General features: G+C 40.9%; 1 pseudogene; it reads right to left on the bottom strand.

Moving 5' to 3' along the window:
- Nucleotides 1-236: 236 nt before the first annotated feature.
- LOC130112075 (uncharacterized) overlaps nucleotides 237-6,000 on the bottom strand; it is a 45,917-nt pseudogene continuing 40,153 nt past the window's right edge.

Genomic DNA, 6,000 nt, shown 5'->3' with positions numbered 1-6,000 from the left:
GTGAGAGTTTGCAGCCCTGTGTGTTAAAATAGGTATCATGAAATCTGCAGCAGCGATGGCTGACTATTCATAGCCTTCTCATAGCCTAGCTACAGCTCCCAGCCTGCCAGCTTCTCTCATGAATCATGTACCCACTGCAACGTATGGCATGGCTTTAACCTACAAACTATTCCCACAGCGCGTGCGCTCAACTGCCGCTGTGGGCTATGCGTCACAAGTTGTGGTCCCTCACTCCCTCACTCATAGACGACCTGAGAGGGGGCGTTTAGTAGGACACGCTCGCAGCTACTCACACACAGCACAGGTGCGCCGTGGGTCTGGATGGTTCCATGCTTGTTTTTCATCTTGAATACAGAGCAGCAGACATTTGAAGCAAAAAAATGTAAAGGAAGCAGAAAAGTGGCATAGCCATAGCCAAAAAACAAAGATAGAAGAGCATATGATGTTAGAAATATATGCAATTCAGTGCTTTATTTCTCTGTGTGTGTGAGAGGGATGGTGATGGGGGCAGGGTTAATGGGGGTGTAGAGGGGGGTGAGGGGATGGGAGGGTTTGAATGTTGCTGTATTATTGTATATACTTGCTGTGTATTTCTTTTTTTTCTTGTGCATATTAGACCGTATATTGAATCTGTATATTTGTGACTTGTATAGTGTATTTTTACTATGATGTGTATTTTGTATTTTCCTGTGATGCTGCTGCAGACAGCATTCTCATAGGGGACAATGAAAAACTCTATAAAAAGACTCGATAAAAACGTTTCAGCAAAACAAAAACAAAAACAAAACTATAATTGCGAGTCTTTATTGCATGTGTGACAAAATATATAAATATTATCTTTGATAGCTGCTTAAACTTATTTTAAGAAGTTGATTTTACATTGCCTCATTATTATGTGATTCACATGCATTAAAAAAAGCAAAAAAAAAGCAAAACAAAAAACACAAAACAAAACACCAGAGTGCAGGAAATGAAGTCTCTGAAATTCAGATTTGTTTGGGGGAGATAACCTCTGTCCCCCCAGCTGGAACCGCATGTCACCCTGTTGCCACTTCAGGTAAAACTCGCTAAAACTGCCACTGTTCTTACAAACACCCATTGTCCCATAACATCACAACATTTGTTCACTATTCCTTTCAAAACAAGTGATTACAGGGCTGCCGACCCTTACGCATTGAGTGTGAGTCTGAGTGTGAGACTCACGTAATTTGGGCCTCTCCCATGCACCACGTCACACTTTGTATTTCCCATGCTTGAAACGTGATAGCCTTTATTTTCCAAAGGGGTTGAATCAAGTGCAGCTGGACTTGGTATATATTCGTGAAGACGATGAGGACGACTCCAAAGAGGATAAATTCCGAGTCTCATCACCAGCCAGTCAGACTAGCTTTGTCTAGTCAGAAAGGCACGAACTGATGAAGCCTCTTGGATGAGAGGCGAAATGTCTTCACGGATATATACCAAGTCCAGCTGCACTTGATTCAACTCCTTTGGATAACCATGACCTGGATGAATGAGAACATTCACAGACTTAGCCTTTATTTGTTTCATTTGCGGGAATTACAAGTCCCAGTTTATTCTGCTTCATGTCTATTTGACTGACAGCAAGTGAGAACCAAACTGAGAAGCCGGCTTGCAAAACACTCTCCTGATTGGCTGATAAGAAGCAGGCACAAAGAAACACTTCTGTCTCAGTTTACAGCACCCAGGGCGTCCACAGACACCAGGTTGGTTTATTTCTCAATGCATCTACTTACTTGATATCTGTTGCAGTGTAGAAAGAGTTTGCCAAATATAAACGTTTTAAATTAAAATGAAAGCCACTTTAAGCAAGTTTGGTTTTGGTTGAAAACACTTTTTGAAGTGTTCTGTGTTTGTGTGGGGTACTTTTTATCAGTCAAGCAGCCTGTCATCCATATTATAGAACGGTATTTGTTTGCACCTTTTATTAAACGATGAAAGCAACCATTCTTTACACAAAATATGGATTTTCAAAATTCCATTCAGAGGGCACATGAGGACTGACAGGGCAAAAGGGTAGGGTCTCAATACTGTGTGCATAACTGGCGTTTTACATCTTCAGTGTAGCAGCCATCTGTATGAAGTCGTTACTATCAGGCATTATAAGGTAGTTGAGTTTTGATTTGATTTTTTTTTTACTTCAATACACATTATAATCAGTGCCCTGTGCATTGATTTTTATATATATATTTAAAAAAGTAGTTCTCCTACTAATAATGTGATCAGGAGAAATGCTGGTGCTGAGGATCTGACAATAAATCCGACTGATTCAGACGACACCATGACAGCACACAAACTGATTTGGTAAGGATATGGGCACATTCTTTACTTAAATATTATTTCACTGGTATCATAGTGACTATGTTTATCCAATTTTAATTTCTAACTTTAAAAGTTTTTTTATACTCTGTATTCAGTGATTCTTTTCTGCAACACAGTCCTAGTTTCACCATAGGTGTCGGTACAGTTCATCTTTTTGCACTGCATTCATGGCTACCGGAGCTGCAAAACTCTTTTGAGTGATAACTGTTCAAACAGGTATGTAGCCACAAAGTTGTATATCCATCCACCCATCCATCCATCCATTATCCAAACCGCTTATCCTGCTCTAAAGGTCGAGGGGATGCTGGAGCCTATCCCAGCAGTCTCACTGGGCGGCAGATGGGGAGACATCCTGGATAGGCCTCTAGTCCATCACAGGGCCAACACACACACACACACACACACACACACACACACACACACACACACACACACACACACACACACACACACACACACACACACACACACACACACACATACACACTTTAGTAAGTCCGATTTTGGACTATGGGAGGAAACTGGAGTACCCGGAGGAAACCCACACAGACACAGGGAAAACATGCACACTCCACACAGAGGATGACCCGGGATGACCTCCAAGGTTGAATTACTCCGGGGCTCGAACCCAGGACCTTCTTGCTGTGAGGCGACCACGCTAACCACTACACCACCGTGCCACCAAGTTTTATATATATATATTCATTCAGTGTCAATAAAGCAATAAGAGTTGTGTCCTTTGTATGTAATCATTAAAGGGGTCTTGGCACTTTTGATTGAAGTGTACAAGGTCACAATAAAAAAAAAAAACATAAATTGTGTTTTACGGCTGGGTGTTGATTGAACAACAGGAATGATGCCATTGGTTTTGGTGGGACAATGCAGACATTCTTTACACGTTTAACAGGGAAGAAAAATTTAGAGCAAATTTCATGGTCTGCCAGACCCCGTCAGTTCCAATGAATTTCAATTTTCTGCTCTTAATTATACAATTTCTTAATAGTCATTTATGGAATGGTGTTGAGAGCTGTTTCCATCAATCTAAGCTCTTTTTTCTTATTGGTTTTTATTGTTGTTATTTTTGTTGCTCAATTTTGGCACTTAATTTACACTATATCTGTTAATCTATTAGATGTGCAATTCCAATTAAGTATGTAGCGTAGTACCATGTCACTGATATGCTGAGCCGTTTTGATTTTTGAACGCTGACAACATCTCAGTGCAATTAAACTGATAAGATAAAACGAATAATATCAATAATTAACTGAAATCTGAGTGTTTTGACTGCTTTGATATAAAAGATTGATCACAGACCCAAAGCATTCAAAGGGCTGCCATATCTCTGGCACTGCTGTGTTTCCAATTATAGATCAAAACAGATTAAATCAATTACAGTGATAAAAATCATGAACACTGTGTAACAGAGTGATTCTCCAACTGATTACGCAACTGCCTTTAAAACTGCAGAACCAATCCCTGTGTGTCAATGCCGTTTTGGTCTGCAGTCTGAAAATATTTCCAGAGTCATCTCTCCTGCAAAAGATGTGCTCCTAGGACGTTTGACATGTGGTGGAGGGGGGTCAAGTCTGGCTCAGCACAGAGAGAAAGTCCCACTTGTTAAGGAAATGGAAGGGTCCTGGGTCCTTCTATCTAATGGTGTGGCGTCACTATTTTGAGTGCCAAGCAGTGCCTGGAGTGAATACCAATGGGAGGCTGCTGGGTCCTTGAAGGACCATAGCCACCAACAGACGAACATTGCCAATTAGCAGCGAGCCCCTGTTCTTCAGCCATGTATTCACCGCTGATGAACAGAGCACAACCGCTGCATCAGGTTCAGCCAAACACAAAACCATCCCCCTGGACACTCCTCGGGTTTTTTTCTCGTATCCTTATTTAAGTCAATTAAAAGCTTTATTATGATGCTAACTATGAGACCACTCCAGCAAGTACTGTGTAACAGGGAGGAAAGGAGCAAGTCGGTTACTGTATTGCGCCTTTGTTTCCTTTGCATAATTCTCCAAGGCACATAAGAGATCTTTATCAAAGGCCCTAACAAAAATCATGCGCTTGGTTTGGCCTCCTTGAATGCATTCTAAAGAGGACAGGAACTGAGAACTGACTGGCTCATAATGGCTGCGTACTTTTTTTTTCTTTTTTTAAAATTTGTTGCCTATCTTGAGTGGCTTGTCTGGAGTGTGTAGTTGAATGCATGTCTCTTGTGGTGCCCAGAGACATGGCATTGTGCTGGTGGTAGTACAGCTGCTCCTCAGGACTTGGAGATGCATCACCTGGCAGGCAGGTGGGATGCTTGAGAATCACTGGTGATGCGTAGCCTCGTGTCCTTGTCCAACCACCTCAACTTTTTGCCTTGACAACTGTGTTTAACATTTCCTTTCAGAAAAATAATTCAGTTCAACAGTCACCTAAAGCTCTTACTGCCTCGGTTGCATTGAGCACTTCATTGAAGGAAACATTTCAATTTCACATTTGATTAAAACTTGCCACAGCAATTCTGTTGAGCAATTCACTTCTGAAATTATTCAAATTCAACCTTCAGTTCCATTTCCATTTTTGAGCCTACTTCCTTATTATTTATGGCTTCAAATGCTTTGAAAATTTGATGACTATTACCATACAAAATCAGGGGAAGACTGTTTATCCCAAAGGTCCAAGCCAAATCAAACAAGAGGACCTTCACGTGCTCTGCCCTCTCTGCTTGGAGCTCATTTCAACATCGTTTAAAACAGTGCGCTTCTTGGTAAGTTTTAAATGATTATGAAGGATTTCAAGGCAGGCTGAATTGTGAACAGTCTATGCTTTATTTGGCCAAAATATATTTTGGCTGGATCATGCTGCAATGCTATTGAACAATCTCCTTTTGAGTCCTCACAAAGAACTCTGACAACAGTCATTTATTTTCATTTTTATTACCTTTGCCAAACAGGTTATATTTTTCTAGTTTCTCTGTCTGTCTTTCAGCAAGATATCTAAAAAAAATGGATAAATGGATTCTCATGAAATGTTGTCAGCAGATGTGTCTTGTGCCGAGCACAAATTTATTGGATTTTGGTGGGGAAATTGTTTACTTTTTGAGACTCTTGAAATAATAATTTGGCAGATTTCCCTATGGCATAATGTGTGGAACTCCCTATCGGAGAGAGGATGGATGATTCACAATGCAGCTCATAATACCAATTTAAACTACTGTAGCCATCTTGCCACATTGTTCAGCTGGCCCGTGTATTTTGTTCAGGAGTGGAGGAAATAAGTGCAAAATACGGGTGTGGGGTGTTACTAAGTGGAACTGCTCATCCTTGGTGGAGGTTTGTGCTTTCTGGCTGGTTTTAGTGTTGTACATGTTGTTTTCAACTTGTATGCTTGTCAAGATGTTGTTTTCTCAGTCAGGAAAATGAGAGGTTTTCACTCTGTTTACCTGATTAAAGTTACAATCCTGAAGATTAACTGCACATAAAATCAAATGTCTTTCTAGATATTCTATCTACTGGCGTATTTAGAACAGTAACTACTACTACTGCTACTTTTGGCTGCTCCCGTTAGGGGTCACCACAGCGGATCGTCCATTTCCATCTCTTCCTGTCCTCTGCATCTTCCTCTGTCACACCAGCCACCTGCATTTCCTCCCTCACCACATCCATA

Source organism: Lampris incognitus, chromosome 4 (assembly GCF_029633865.1).
Source record: "Lampris incognitus isolate fLamInc1 chromosome 4, fLamInc1.hap2, whole genome shotgun sequence".
Taxonomy (NCBI): domain Eukaryota; kingdom Metazoa; phylum Chordata; class Actinopteri; order Lampriformes; family Lampridae; genus Lampris; species Lampris incognitus.
This window is presented reverse-complemented; position numbering and strand designations above follow the sequence as displayed.